Source organism: Cavia porcellus, unplaced genomic scaffold (assembly GCF_034190915.1).
Source record: "Cavia porcellus strain 051 isolate PalLab524CR breed Dunkin Hartley unplaced genomic scaffold, mCavPor4.1 scaffold_36, whole genome shotgun sequence".
Classification (NCBI taxonomy): Eukaryota; Metazoa; Chordata; class Mammalia; order Rodentia; family Caviidae; genus Cavia; species Cavia porcellus.
In genome coordinates this window covers 73055-89518 of record NW_026947519.1, presented here as the reverse complement: position 1 = coordinate 89518, position 16464 = coordinate 73055, and positions in this window count along the sequence as shown.

Here is a 16464-nt window from a genome sequence, read left to right as displayed (position 1 = left end):
TCCTCTCTCAGGTGACACCAGCCTCTGTAGGTCCACTGCTGGAAGACCAAGCTGCCACCCAGCTGAACTTCTATCCATTGCCCACCATTTCAATAAGTTTTGTTCAATTTAATCAAGAAAATACTTCTGCTGGGTATGTTGGGGTGGTTCAGCTATGCAATTTTAAATGACTATATCAAATGCAATATTTCAGAGTGTATAGTTAACTAGGAATATAGAAGATTATAGTAAACTAGGAATTAGAGAAAAATCCTGATTTTTCTCTGTTTAAATTGTGGCCAATATTTCCATGTTTTACAGCATGTTTTTCAAACAGAAATGCATTAAACAAGGAGAATCAAGATCATTGAGCTAAACCTCCATCTAATGCATGTGCTCTGCATATAACACTCCATTGATGCCACAACTATATAGGCTCTATATATTCATTTTGTAAAATGTGTATTGTGTATTACCTAGACACCAACAAATATGATATATCCAAGTGCACAAAAGCAGAAACTAGTAAAAACAAGGTGAGATGAAACACTTGAAGAGAGCAAATCGAAACAAGTTCAGGGCTTGGCAAAAATGAAATGCAGAAAAAAAGCTATTTTTATGCACTCATCTTGCAAGTGATGCCTCCAATGGTTTAAAAAAATCAAAGAGACATTGTGGATAAAGAAAAAAATATTGTAACTAAGGATGATAATAAACTCATCCATTGAATTATTTGACCATGAAAGATTAGATGAGGGATTAAAAAAGAGGTGAGTGATAAAAATATTTATGACACCCTTCAAAAATGACTGTGATACACTTTAAAAAGTTTTTAAAAATAAACTGGGCATACTTAGTACTTTCCAGGTTGATGTCATGTATAAAGGAGAAACTTAAAGCATTACCACATACTCGTGGATCTTGTCTACATTTATATTTGGAGAGAAAATAAACAACTTCCTCTGCAATATAAAGTTTGACCCAGTTCTGAATAATAGAGATCAGTCACCAGGGGAATTAATTGCCAATTTTTACTTCTCCAGCATTTGTATGTCCCTGAAGGTGACAAGGCCAAAATCCCAACAAAATCTGTTTACTGCAGTGTAATCTCTTCATCCACAGTTTCCTCACATTGCCAGGATTGGTAGACAAGCTTATACACTAGAACCTCTGCTTTACTCAAAATTTTGGTTTTAATCCTTATAGTCTTGCTGATGGTTGTACTTTCTGTCATTACATGGGCCTGGGATGTGAAGGACACCTCACTCATTTTTATTAGGGGACAGTGTCTGTGATGGGGAAGTGATACAGAAAAAAACTTACATATTTACTAATAAGAACAGTTGACACCATTCTGGAAAACTGTCTCACTTTACACATAACTTTCTGTCTCTAGCTGAAGTTGCTTTTTTTTGGTAAATGTCAAAATACATAGATAATTAGAATCACCCCATGATTTGTCATGATTGCATGTGATTTGTACATCATTTTCCAGGACATTTGCTGATATATTTAAATACTGAAAGTTTCTGATATTTTTAGAGCTGCCCAAATTGTATTTAGACTGTTGGCTTTCTCTCTTCACTTTGGTAGGATTCTGTCCTACTCTGGATGGGCTTTACTGGAAGTAGAGCTTGTTTACCTGTTCTCACCACCTGTGAGTGTGTCATGCTATTCTGCCATCACACATGCACAGATAAAATTAACCCATAAATTCTCAAGCCCCTCTTTCCTTGAGTTTTAGATGAAGACTCTTCTCCTGCACTGCCATCAACTACTCACATCTAGTTTTGAAACTCCATTTTGGGGCTGTCCCCATCAGAGACAAACAATACTGCATGCCTCAAGAGATTTGACTAGGATTTCTAATGCACATTTAGAAACTTCAGCATTAATAAATACTCATAGACTGTCAATGACCCTGTAGTATACCTCCACTTCCTGTTAAGAAACCCAGTGGGGAATAGTGTTGAGTTCACAAGCTCTGTAGCATCATTGCCACTGTGGTTGCCTTCCATCATGCAACCCAAACAATTACATTCTCCACAGTCTTCCACCACCAACAGCCCACTGGTCCACTTTCATGGATCTAAAGGAGGTCTGACTTCTGCCTTTGGTCACCTCTGCCTTTGGACACCTCTTGTGTCAGCCATTCCCTCTCTGCCTTTAAGTGGGAAGACTCTAGCATTATACAGAATGTCTGCAAGGATTAAAATTGCCTACCACTTTTAGAGAAGTCATCATGGAGGACATCACTAGTTTCCCCAGCACAGGATATCACTGCTGATCTTCTTTCGCTTAGACACACCTAAGCTCCCTGATGGGAAAGTACTAAAGTTCAGCTACAACATGGCACCCCGACTGGCTGTAAGGTATCCTATGAAAAAGACAAAATTCTGCAAACAATGTCATGTTCCTGGGTTTTGACTTAGATCATGGATACCATAGCCCTGGACTGAAAATAAAGTAGATCAGTAGACAAAAAGTTTAATTCAGAGGTTAAATGTAGATAATTCTTCATAAGGAGATAAGCCCACCTTAACCACTTATGCTGTACTTAAGACCTACACACTTGGCAGTCCCTAATAATTAGATGATGATTCAGGCCAGAGTTTCTGAGGTGCACGAAGAGGGCAGAAGAAAGCCGAAAGACTGATGTAACTGCAAGCATGTTGTTCAGAATCTTCAGTCATTGTTTTTTGCCTCTGAGCTTGGCCACATTATTTGATTTGTTCACAAACTGAAATTTCTGTGATTGTGCTAAAACCATGTATCCAAATAAAGCTGTCCTTCCAAGATACCCATTGTAACATGACATTCAGCTATGCTTATCTCAGTGTATTGTTATTGTCACTTGCCACCTGCTAAAAAAGACAAACTTTCTGTAATCAAAACCTCACACTATGAAGTCCATGGTCATTCAGTCAGCTTTCCTGTTTGCTCCTCAGCTCCTGGATCCTGTTGAGACAATTTTCCAAACACAGCATGACAGGTACTTAGAGACTTGTGGAAAGGCCAGAGAGGTTCTTCTGTGAAGCAACCCTAATATGCAGATTACAGGAAGTACTGCTCTGTACGCCTCAGGCCTTTTCATCATGAAGCTAATGTTATCCATCCACAAAGATGGCACCCAGTGTAGATGTTCAAGTGACCTCTTCCTGTGTGGTAGAGACTTCCTAGTTTAGATGTTAGGGTACCTCTGCATTTGGTGAAACTAATCTTTATATTATACTATTCTGCCCTGAAATCTCTGATTTAAAGGCTATTTTCCCTTTGCATTTTACATTCAACATACAACATACACTGCACAAAAATCTGAAATATTTCATTGTGTGTAGAATCTTGTGACACATTTCCATTGACAGAAAATTAGGTCCAGATAGCTTTCTACATATTTTCTATGTCATTCATGTTCATAAGTAATGTGTAGTTGAACAGGTGTATAAATGAATTTAAATATAACTTTGATAGGGACATACATGTTATTTTTTAAAAATTAATATTACATTAACTCTTTGACACACCATATATGCTTTTATAATGATTTTAAATTATCTTGTTACTATATCATTTTGAAAGTAAGATGAAATATGAAGTAATACTTTATGAGACCTGGCACAGGAAAATTTGTTCACATCAAAACAAAACAAAACCTAACATTGAAAAATATCAAATTTGGTTTCAGTTCTTAGCTACCACCTTTAATTTGACCATATTTCTCCTATAAGGAGCTCAAGTTGGTTATTCATATTAACAGGAGGGCAGTTATCTCACAAATAGCTTTTATGATGTCAGAGGTTCCATAGCCTTAAACTTCAGCCTCAACTCTGAAGCTGATACATTACAAGTACATTTTGCCTTGAGAGTCCCTTGAGGCAACATGAAGAATCCCCTTTACTTTCATCAGTTTTGGGCATTATTTTTATACGGTTTTTGTGGTAAGTTATAGGCACATGAGGGTGTATTTTGTTAACTGTCCTTTTTAGACATAATTTTCTTACTACACAACTTTTGTTTTCTTTGACATTTCAAATGTTTTCTTCCTTATGTTATGGTACTTTATAAAATATTTATACTATATACTTATGATTTATAAATATATATTTATAATTTGTACTATATAATTTATAAATTATAAATTCTTTATATTAGAATTCTTATATAAGTTATCTCTTGTTCTATTTTTCCTTCATGTCTATTTCACTTAGTCCTACATTTTTCATTGTCATCACATCTTTTCAAAATCTCTGTAGTTTTCTCTACTTTATCAAATAAGATATATACGTATATTTTTTCTGATTTCACTGCACATGCAAAAAATATCTATGAATATAAATCTAATGCATGTATACATATATATATATATCATTAAGCATTAATAAGATATTGGTTTTCATGTTTGTCACTCCTTCGTCTCCCTATCCTGACCCTCCACTTTGCAGTACCTCACTCTCAGAAGCAGTCATTCAACTCTTTAACCACTATGATTGGCCTATTTTCTACGTCCATCTACATTCCATGGGTCAAGTCCTTGGCTAAAACAAGCCAGGGTATGGTGCTGAGTCCGTGGTGGATGCACTCCACAGCAAACTGTTGGACTAGATTGTGAGTATATGCTATGGCCATATGAAAAGCCTTGCATTGCATGAACTTTGAGATACGCCTTAGCATCACTAACTGTATTCATGTTGGATTTTGGCACTTTAAATAAACTTTTACTTATTTAGAATATATGGCAAAAACTATGTTTTAAAAGTCAAACATTCTTTGATATGTAAGGTAAAGCATCAATATGCTGTAATACAAAAAACAATTTCAAGGAGAGACCATGATAAGTAACTACATATGACAATACCTTGGGTTAATAATCACATGCACATAAATGCAATTTTAGTGAAACTTTTCATTTTATTGTTATTATATATTCTTTATTGTAGGAATCATTTGTATCCCGACATTTCAGGAGTCGTTGACCAAACTGGCAGGCTAATTGTTCATAAAATCTGCCTGCCTGTCCATCTTAGTATGCAAGATGCTACACCCGCAATCAAGGGAAACATTGGAATGATCCTTCTCCATAATCCATTTAGAAAAAAAGAAGAGTCACTTTCCCACACTTACAACAAGGTCTTTTGGAAAATCTATTACAACTTCTTGCAGAAACTCCACAGAGTACACCAGCATCACGGTAAGCCATTAAGTCATCAAAATAGATCATTTGTGCTATGGAAACCCGCTATTTGAGAAATAAAAGATAGTTCATGAAACTCTTGTAAGTATATGAAGCCATAACACTTCTCTTTATGAGAGTAAAGGAGCAGTATCAAAGTTTAACTGTATATTGTATTCCATTATTCAGCTAAAGGAGGGGTTGGTGAAAATCTAAGTGTGTACAAGATATTCAAGATGAAGACAGTCACTATGACATAAAATGAAAGCAATTACTCGATGAACCGGAGGAGGCTATGCTAATAAAGTAAGTAAGGGACAGATTAACTGATGTATCACATTGTCACCTTTATTCCCACAGAGCATAACTATTGGACCAGCATCAAGAAACTGTCAGTTAAGCTTCTGGACCTCTCATTTTTCCACCATCAACATATGCACATGATGGCAAGTAGTAGCTTGTGTATCTGGAGTCAGCCACAAAAAGACTGCTTGGTACTTATTGTAAAGGAAAAGTTGCATTTTGAGGTTGTAGCAATATACTCAAAATTCTACAGTCATGCATGAGACATTAAGAGTATAAATAGTGCTGAATCATCTTAACTGAGATGAAATTGGTGAAGCCTGCAATTTAGAAAAGACATTCTGTAAATTATAACAGGTGGAAAATAGTGAAATACCTGTTCTGTGTTTTAACATTGAAATATAACTATCATAAACTAAACATAAAATCAACATTATGAGGGGAAAATTGCATATCAAGAGGGTACTAAAATAACACGACAAAATGTCCTAAGCTACACATTTCTCAATAATTGTTAAAAAAGGATATTTAATTCTTTTTAAATAGCCTAACATGTAACATCATGTAGTGTGCTTTTTGTTTGTTTTCCTCATCCTGTTGATGAAACTTAGTGCTTTCACAATGAAAGGTCTCTCTAGAGTTCTCATATTTTTTAATTTGGCATAGGGTGTTTGTAACTTGCCTTTTGAGTACTCAATTCAAATTCCCCCTCACAAACTCAGCCTCCCAAAGGACTGGAAATATAGCTGTTCCCACCATGCACAATTTCCATATAGTAAATTTTGAGGAAGTATTGGTAACTTATAAAACCACTAAAAGTAAAATCTACAAAGAAAATAAGAAAATTAAGATGAAATAAAGAATATAAAGTAAAATACCATTTGAAACTTTCAAATGTGTAGGTAGGTCAGATATTTGCATTCATCATGATCAATCACATTCAATAGTCTTATATAATGAGATGATAGAGCCTCCGTGAAAAAATAGTTAGCTATAGGAATACAGAGAAATACAGAGAAAATTGTGGTTGCACTCCACAGCAAACTGTTGGACTAGATTGTGAGTATATGCTATGGCCATATGAAAAGCCTGAAATACAGAGAAAATTGTTGATTATCCAGATAAATTGCTTAGAGGTTGGAAGTTTATTCTGAAGTCATTTTAAGAATTACATTTACCTTTCAAATGGAGTTAGTGATTTGTGACCAAGTCACATTCTTCACTTCAAGATGTAGACTATTTAATGTGGTGCATGTGCAAATACAAGACAGGCTTACTTTGTGGGAATATCTGGATTTAGTTCTATCTAGTCACAGGCAGGCTGAAATAAGAATATATCAGCAGATGGTCTGCAGGAGGAATTAAGATAATGTAGGGCTAAAGGAAGAGGTTTCTAATCTCAAGGAATCTGGATAGAATTTATGAGGTGAAAGTTCTCCCATATGGAAGACTGTACATCTAGTCCTCAATTTCTTTTTGGCCAGCCACAAACTATGATGTTTGCTGAGGAAATCATAGTTCTTTAGCAGATTTCTGTCATTTATGGAGGGCAGCAGTTTTTATGGCAAAGGTCTTTCTCAGGTCAGGGATGACATTTCTAGCAATTTGTTGTTGTGTACAGAGAAGGGACAGGAAAGTAAATGAACTTTCCAATGTCCTTGAATTCTGACAAAATGGCTTGCTATATGCAGCCTAATCATGAGAAAATATTGTGAAACCAACATATATCAAACACCGGTCTAAACCACTGTGGCCTAGTTGGTAATGGCTTTTGCAAATTCTGTAAAAACTGTGAGAAAGGTCTGCAAAGTACAGACCAAAGGAAAGAGAAGGAGAATACAAACAAGAGGTACATCTAGTGGAAGAAGCCATAAGGCACTTCCCAAGTTAGTATAAGAGTGAGACTGGTGCTGTCACTCCTACAAGGCATCTCACCTGGTTGTGTAAGGTGAGAATGGAGCCTCAGTTTTGTCTGAGCCTGGCAGAAAATTTTGAGAGTCGGAATGATACTCAATGAAGTAGTTAGACCTGTGATGCCTGTCTCTGTGGGAGAGGTGATATCCAAGCCAATAATGAGGTATATTAGATTTATGGCTCCATGTCACTGGATCTTCTAGTGGCAACAAGTTTTAATGTGAATAGGCAGTACCAATTTGTGAGGAAACACAAGTAGGAAGAGGACCACAGAGAGACCCTTGACTGCATGTACAGTTTTGATTGAGAATGTTAGTGAGGTTTATGACTCTTATTTTCTCTTTCCCAGATGCTTACAATGCCTACTAAGGCAGTGCCTGTCAGAATCTGGAGAGGTCTTAAACATAGGAACTGACTGGCACCAACTATTCTGTTTTCCCCACTGTAGGAAGAAACTTTAGGTGTCTCTCAGGATATATTGTGAGGAGGGTTCAAAAATGGGAAAGAGCAGACAGTGTAAGTGAGGAGGAGATGGATGCCAAGACACGGGAGAAAGGAACACATGGGAAATGACATTTGTATCACAAATCAGTCTAATTGAGCAGTGCTATAGTCACAACTTTGGGAGGACCAGAAAAGCACACAAACTGAAGAAATTGTGGTGGGTGGCATGATTGTACCAGGCCAGTTACAATAGCATAGTTACACTGATGGGGGAAATGAGGATCTAGTGACACACTGGAGTACAGAGACAGAAGCATTTGTGAAATTGTGCAGGGCAGTTGAATCAAATATCCTCCCTGCAAGACTTTGTATTGTCAGTGATAAAATAGCTATGTATACTATACTTAGGAGTGTCAGCGGGCCTTTCTTTTCATACTGAGGGTGCTATGGAAAGTTGCTAAGAACCCAGACATGGAGAGGTACTGGATTAACCATTCCATTGCTGTAGGTGTAGAATTACAGACCCAGAAACCTTTGGGGTGAGGTAGGGTAGAATGGTTTAGCAAAGAATGAAAAAACTGCACAGATTTGTGAAGCTAATTAGGCAAGGTTGGGGGAAGCTATGGGAATGCAACCATGGATGCTGTGAATAGAAGAAGAGAATTAACTGAGCCAAAGCTTAGTGGAGAATGGGCGACACCAAAATAGGGTGAGGTTGAAAGCTTCCAAGAAAATATTTCCATATCTGAGATGAAGGACAATTGAGTTGGAGACCAAGTAGGAATGAGACTAAAGCCCACAGAGAATGGCATTTAAGTGTCTTTTGGAATTATAGTCAACCTGAGAGGAATCCAGGATTTACTTGTGATTTCGATGAAGAGAGGTCAGGCAAACTGATATCAGGTCACAATTTTGTTCTAGAGTACTAAGTATATTACAGGGACTGTACAGATGAATGGCCACTGGAAAGCTACAAGTGACTGAGAAGGATCCTATCCACTTGGAATGTAGTGAACAGGGTCTTTAACTCCTGCTCAAGGCCAGTTAGTTGGACAGTTTAGCCTCATTAGGGTGAGTATTAGGAGAAGGTAGAAGGTTATGTAAATGTCTTGTATCATTTTTGGCTCAGTGAAGCATGGAGAGACACACTCCATGAAAGGAGCCAGCCTCCAGATTGTGGAAAGGTCTGAGCCCATTATTGTGGCTGTAGGAAAGTTCAAAAGGACCGCATCTTATAGGCTCTTAAGGGTAGCTCAGACGTAAGGGAGGCAATGAGGAGATGGGGAACTCAGGACTTGTGAAGGTTAATTGTTTGTTTAGTGGATGGATCTTAAGGAAGGCTGTTAGCTCTTTCTACCTTACTGAATGATTGAGGCCTGTTAGGAGTGTGAAGATTTCAGTGGACCCCAAGACCCTCTTGAGTAATAGATGTTGGGCTGTTATTTGATTGAATGGAATAGTGGGGAGAAAAACCTTGAAATGAAATAAGCCAAAAGAAAAGGAGTAACATCTGAAGCCTTCCATGGGGAAAACTTCTACTCATCCAGAAATGGGTGTCTGCCCATTCCTGGAGAATGTCTCAGCTTTCACATTCTTGGAATGTGGGTGAAATTCACCTAGGAGTCCTGAGTTGGAAAGAAACCTCATGCTCTGTGGGTAGCAAGGGAGTGTGCCTCAGAAAACCCTGACACCTTGCTTGTGTGGCAGAGAGAGCACTGAGCATTGATAGCTTGAAGAAAGAGTTTTTCAGGCAGGAAAGCAAGTAAAAGGCCCAAAGAACTGATTAGGGACCTATAATCTAAATGGAAAGTACCATGAAAAGTTCAGAGAATAAAATGGTCCTTGGGAAGCACACAGGAGGAATGTTGCCTGACTTAGGAACCATCCATCTTTTTGAGAAGGTCTTGGTACTTTTGGTGCTAGTTTTATGCTGTAAAAGGAGGAATATTGACCCTTAAGTGTACGGTAGGTGAGGTCTGCTGGAACTTAGGCAGTTTTATTTCCACAGGTTTTTCCAGTGACTTTGGGAGGTGAAAGTCCCTGGTGTGCCATGTGGTGGAAGACTCTCACCCATAATTACAATAGGACAGCTTGAAAAGGCATTTATAAGGCAGATATTAATGACTGAACAACTTCAGCAGATGAGAAATACATGTTCTGCGAGAAGGAAGCATGCCTATGCAATATTTGGAACATGTTATTTGAATGTATATACATATTAACTTGAAAGCCTTTAGATAGTGTGAAGGCACTGGACACCACTCTTAGTTCAGTCTTTTGAGAAATGATGGAGGGAGGAAGGGAAGGATGCCATTTCCATTGTAGAATCCTGGAAAATGTTAGAATATATCCTGACCTGACAAAGGTGTTGGGGATGGGTTTATAAGAACTTTTTACCATTGGAGCAGGTGAGGTCAGGGTTGAGAAGAAGGAGGATGCAAATGTATGGGGAAATGGGAGGTTGCTAGATGAATTAGAGACCTTGGTCACATGGCTCCGGCCCTGTGAGGACAGACCTAGTTAATGTCAGGGACTGAAAGGACAGTAATCATGGGAGTGGCTATGAAATGTGCATAGAGCTGAAGGTGAGACATAGTAAGAAGGTGGTAGACATGGATGTAGACAAGAGTCTTTGATGATTATGGGAGGAGTAAAGTGGATGGGAGCAAGTCTAGTGAGTTTAAGTTACACTAAGAGCATTGTTCCCAGGAGATTCTGTAACAGCTTAAGTGAGAAGTATGAATTTAGATATAGTGATGGAACTCCTGCTTAACACCCACACCTGTGTTCAGTTGTATGAAGGTTGGATGGAGTCCAAAAGGATTAAAAATGGGGCTAGTTTTGGGTTTCTCTTGAAGTCTGAAAGCACAGGTAAGGAAAGGCCTTGTGATCCAAGGCTCAGCACGGTGTTCCCTTATGGACTTTTAAGGGGTTTAGTAAGGAGTGCAATGCTGGCAAGCCAGAGGAGAAAGTGTCCTATTACACTGGGGAAAGAGAGGTGCAATTGTTTGTTAGTAGGAATTGGGATCTGGGAAATGAGTGCACCTTGTCTGAAGGGATTGCTTGGTGTGTTTACATAGAATTATGCAATGGTAGTGACAGACTAGGAGAATATCTCATCCTGAGAGTGAGATACATGCTGCTATACCTTGGAATTTAGGTGCTACACTACTGAATGTCCTTGCAAGATAACTCACAGGAGTAGTCACAGAAGAAGAGATCATCTGTATATTGTATAATGTGAGAAAAGTGGGATTTTCGGAAAGTTCATCATGCACAAGGACCCAAGCAAGTTAGTGGAGATTTTTCTGGAAACATTCATGGAAGAGAGTTCAGATTAATGCTGACAGTTGTGAGTGTATGTTTAGTTGAGAATGAAGAAAGTGTGTGGGAAGGGGTGCAGGGATAGTGAAAAGACCTAGGAAGAGTAGTGAGTGGTTCAGGGAGGGATGAAGAACAAGAGTATAGGGATTAGCTACCATGGGCTGCATGGGAAGGATGACATGATGGATAATGTGGAGATCTTGACTCATCCTACAAGAGTCATCTGACTTGTAACAGCATGTGGTTATCATAGGTGCTTTTGTTAGGGGCTTTGTCAGAAATTAAAAGATGGTGTCATAGCAGATGAGAAACAATAAGTTTTGTTGTCCATAAAGCTAGGTCAAGAATGGGATATTGTGCCCTCTGGTGGTAATTTTCCTACTCTCATAATTCGAATAGAGAAATCAGAAGTCATTTTTTGCCCAAGATGACCAGTTTTCATTGTGGACATATAGTGTGACAGAAGAATATTAGATGTTTGATCAATGGCTCCAGAGGGAGATAAAAGGTTTCAAACTTTAAGAGATAGGGTGAGGAGAAGAAATAGACAATAAGCACAGAGAGGTACCTGTCACCCCGGCATGGCAAAAAGAGGTCCCCAAGTGGAATTCTGCAGCTGGGACTCAAGGATATAATGGTCTAGCAGATGGTCTAGATTAGATTTGACAAAACACACAGTATGGGACAAGGGTTTCCAGTGTCAAAGAATCTGGTTGGAATACGTTGGAAGAGAGTTGCAGAGATGGTAAGTTGGTATGTGAGGACACTGCTGGACATTCTGACACCTGAAAGATTGTGTATCCAGAATTGCTTTGTGGCCAGACACACTATTTGTTGAGTGGAGCATGATTCTTTCAGTGAGTTGCTTTTTTTTTTTTTTTTTTTTATGGGAATGTACTTCTCCAGTCACATCTGACATTGACCCTTCCAATATTTCCATCCTTCATGTGACATTGAATTTTTATGTGGCTCAAAAACATATAAACCTTATATTTTTATATATAAAAGGTACATATACTAAAACTTGTAAATTGAATGTTCTATATGTAACCTTACAAAATATAGAAATCTATTTAATTCGTAAGATACACGCACACTTTATGCCACATTTCCACTGATTTTACATATGTACTCTATTTCTGTATGTGCATATGCATATATGGATATAACTCATAAATGTAAAATATTTTGTTTTCTTATTCAGGTTCAGCCAGGCAGTCTTGTTTGTCTCTTTGGCAGACAACTAGAAAGACGAGTCAGTGAATCCCCAGTAGTGTGTTCCAACCTGTTTCACATCAAACTGGCAGGCCCATGTTTACCTTGGATGAGATGGTTCATTAAGACATCACAGAAGCCATTGGATATTAGGATTTTCAAACTCTGCAGTTCTTTCTCTGGAAAAGATAGTAATCCACAAGATATGTTTAACCCTAGCACAAGCTCTTCTACTGCACTATACCAGAGATACTCTCTACCAATGTGGAGTATTTTAGCCACACCTCCAGCCAGGAGACAGCGAAGAAATCTTTCTCCAGTGCTTTATGTTTCAAACCTTAAAACCTTAATTCCTGGAAGTAAACAGTTACACTTTCAAATTTATCAACCATCTTCAGCTAACAAATTTTCAGTGGCACAATCATCACACTTTCCTATTGCCAAAACATGGAAGCCTTCTGATATAGCAGATTCTGGGAAGACCTACACAGCAGATACCTCTAAATATTTGATTCATTCTGGAACCAAGATCTCCAGAATGTATACGCTGCGGGAAATTCCTTATGTACATGTGATGAAATACCAGGATAGAACTACTAGTAGTAAATCTGACATTGTTGACAGCTGGGCCCAATCAAAAATCCATTTTGGAAAAACATTGATTCAGAAGAAAGCCGATACCAATCAAACTTTGTTACAAACTAAAACTGAAAAAAGAAGCTTCTTTGAGTCCACATTTCCAAAAGATAGGCACAGAACACAGGAAGAAGAAAATAAAAACAAATACTGGATGGATAAAAGAAGAACAATTAGAACTTGGACACAAATGAAATTTAAAACTGCAGGACATAAAAATAGATTTTGGGCCCATCCTGAAATTGACACCTGGTTTCAGGCAGACATTAGTAAAATCAACCAACGGGCACAAAATATGTCCCCTGCTTTTAACCAGCAGCCCCAGCACAAGTCTTCAGCAGTAAAGTTAGAGACACCATCTGCAGCTGGCACAGTTAAACTATGGATTCAACAGGCAATTCCAGCAACAAGTCACCCCACAGCTTTGTTAGTTGACACAGACACAGCATGGCTGAGGCCTGAATTTCTAATACTAGAGCCCCCAACGCCATCTAAAACTGATACTGTTGCAATGCTGACCCAGGATGAACCTCGAATACTGAATCGCCGGGCATTGTCTCAAAATGATTTACTTATGCTATGGACTCAATCAGAATTCCCAGCACTCACACACTTGAAAAACCCTGTAGCTAGTGCATTCCTCACAAAAACTCATAATGATCTGCCAGCAATAAGTGCTCAGACCAAGGGTCCAGTGGAAACAGTCATACTGTGGGCCCAAATGAAACTGTCATCAGGAAGTCCTCAGATTAAAAGTACTGGTAATACAGTCAATTCACAGTTGCTGGTTGGATCTTCAGGAGTAAATTTCTCCATCTTGTCTGAATTTGATCTGGCTTCACAGTGGGCACATTCTGAAATTACATCACTCAACACAATCTTCAGTTTTGCAACTGATACATTCATGCCACAGGTGGAAAAAGATTCTCCAGGTGCAACTCTTTGGAATCAGTTTGGAAGGGTTGTAACCAAAGAATGGGCCCACATGCAATCATCACAAGTGTGTTCCTGGGCACATCATATAACCCAGTCAGTAATGATTTGTATCCAAACTGAATCTCCATCATTAGATCACTGGACACAGTCTAAATCTGACACTGTCACAACATTGGCAAGTCCTGAAATTCAGGCAGTGAATCTTGTGTCTCAACCCAGTGTGTCTGGGGTAGTTCCAACATGGATTCAATATGGAGATTCTCAAATATATACACGGTCAGATACATTGTTTGATACAGATTCCCTGTGGTCTGAGGCTCAATTTTTATCTGCTTATGCATGGGTGATGTCTGAATCTGCAACAGAATGGGTACCAGGTGAACCTTCATCAGTAACCACAGGGTCAGAGACAATAGATAGTGAAAAACAACTATGGTTCATAGATGGACTTCCAGGATTAAGCTCATTTACAGAACTTATAGCTGATAGTGTTATACCAATGATTCCTATTGAATCACCAGCCATAAACCTGCAGACCCAGCTTATATCTGATACAATCAAAACAGGTACTCAGGCTGTTTTTACAACAGGAAAACCATGGATAAATGATTTGGCTTCTACTGCAACAACATCACTGCAGGATGATTCTCCATTATTAAATCTATGGCCAGACCCTACATTTGCTATGATGACATGGCCACAGCTTCAGGCTCCATATTTGTCAGTAAATCAAGAGGTGCAGGCTGGATATGATATAGCTCTGTCATGGCAACAAGGAGAATCTCCTACAGTTGGCCTCTGGCTCCTGAAGATGCCTGATACAATCACAGAACCCTTGCCTGAGGCCAAAAGCATTCAGCCAGTAACATTGGCTGATACAACCCTACCTTTGTTTCTGGCTGGTTCTCTTCTACCTGTACATACGCAGACATTGTCAGCATCAAATAAAATCACACAATCATTGAAAGATTTAGAAGCTTCAGCAATGAATCTGTCAACATTACTACCTTCTGACATAGTTCTTCCACCATGGAACCTAGCTGAATATCCACCAAGAAGCCTGTGGACCTTGCCTTTTCTTAATGATATCCTATCAACATACTGGCCACAGATTGAATCATCTCCAGTCAATATCCAGATACAGACTATCTCTGATATCTTCCTAACTTCTTGGCTCCAGGCTAAATCAACAGCAGGAGATTTATGGTCAAGGTCTTGTTCTGATACAGTAGAACCACAGAGATGCCAGAATGAATATCCATCAATGATTTCTGTTGAGTCAACAGCAATAAGCCTGAGGTCCCAGACCATCTCTGGTGAAATCATATCAGATACTCAGCCTGTCCTTACAATAGAAAAACCACGGAGAGAGGATGTAGCTCCTACTGCAACACCAGGCCTGCAGGATGATTCTCCACTATTAAGTCAACAGCCAGACCCTATATTTGCTATGATGACATGGTTATGGCCTCAGACTCTGTATCTGCCAGTAAATCAAGAGATGCAGGATTGGTATGGTATATCCATACCTTGGCTCCAGGAAGAATACTCTACAGTCGAACGCTGGGTTCGAGAGGTGACTGATACAATCACAGAACACTTGCCTGAGGCAGGAAACAATTGGGCAGTAAAACTGGCTCATAAAATCACACCACATTGGTCTCAGGCGGGTATTCTTCCACCTGCTCATATGTGGACATTGTCAACATCAAATAAAATCACACAACCTTGGGCAGATTTAGAAGCTTCATTGATGGATCTGTCAACAATGTTAACTTCTAGTACAGCTCTTCCTCGATGGCCTCTAGCTGCGTATCCATCAGTAAATATGGGGACATTGCCTGTTTCTGATGAAACCTCACCACACTGGCCAAAGATGGAATCATCTCCAGTCAATATCTGGAAATCACCTATCTCTGATATGTCCATACTTCCTTGGCTCCAGGATAAATCACGAGCAGGAAGTTTATGGGCACAATCTTGTTCTCAAACAGTAGTGCCATGGAGACACCAGAGTGAATATCCAATAGTAAACCTTTGGAAATTACAGGCATATGATAATATAAGAGTTACATCTCCAACAGTGAATCAATTGTACTTACTTGGAACTTGTACAGAGGTAACATCATGGTCACCAGATAAAACTTCACCAAGAAATCAATGGCCCATTTTTTTGTCTGATACAATTATACCACCATGGTCCATGGACAAATCTCCAGATGTCCATCTCCTACCACAGCCTGTGTCTGAAACAATTGTCACACCATGGATGCATGATAAATACCCAATTTTTTATCCATGGATACTGGAGGCATCTGGTACAATCACAAACCCTTTGTACCATGCTGAATCTCATGCAGACACTGTATGGACACCACCGTTAATTGATACAGTCACAGAATCTAGTCCCAAGGTTGAATCTTCAGCAAGAAATCTATGGACACTGCTGTCATCTGATTCAGTTACAGTGACACAGACAAAGGTTAAATTTCCACCAGTAAATATGCAGTTTTTAGCTGATTCTTATTCTATAACAACTCCAT